This window comes from Mus pahari, chromosome 11 (genome assembly GCF_900095145.1).
Source record: "Mus pahari chromosome 11, PAHARI_EIJ_v1.1, whole genome shotgun sequence".
Taxonomy (NCBI): Eukaryota; Metazoa; Chordata; class Mammalia; order Rodentia; family Muridae; genus Mus; species Mus pahari.
Window position 1 is genome coordinate 13395820 of NC_034600.1, and position 587 is coordinate 13396406.

Genomic DNA, 587 nt, shown 5'->3' on the forward strand with positions numbered 1-587 from the left:
CCCTGATCCACTCAGACTTGGCCAATTGTGATAAAAACTGCATGGCACTGGTTTAGCGATAGAGTAGAGATGAGAAACCAAACTCTCTTGAATGGGCAGAGGTTTTGTTGTGCCTGTTAAGCGTTCTTGAACCCCAAAAGACCAACAAGGAGCCCGGTATAATTGTACCAGGATCTGTAGAAAATTTTAGCTCTAGTTTGGGCTCACTGCTGACCCTGACATAGCAGGCAGAGAGGTGAAGCTCCCAGCCCAGTCTTAAGCTAGAATTTATAAAGGCAAGTGAACAAGCAAGGGGATTTCTAGCCTACTACGTATCCGATTGGGAGGGCTGTTATGAAATTTGTTGACCTTTCAAATGATTGGATGGTGCTGGGAGCCAACCCATGACCTTAAGTTCTGCTTTCCTCCCGATCGGTGCTTGTTACGGAGTGACCTGGAGTCCAGTGCTAGGTGCAGGCCTTTCGGTAAACCCTGACCTCAGGGCCAGGCTCTAAGATGGAGCCTGCGCACAAGGTGGAGCTGGTCAAGATGGAGCCTGCGCACAAGGTGGAGCTGGTCAAGATGGAGCCTGCGCACAAGGTGGAGCT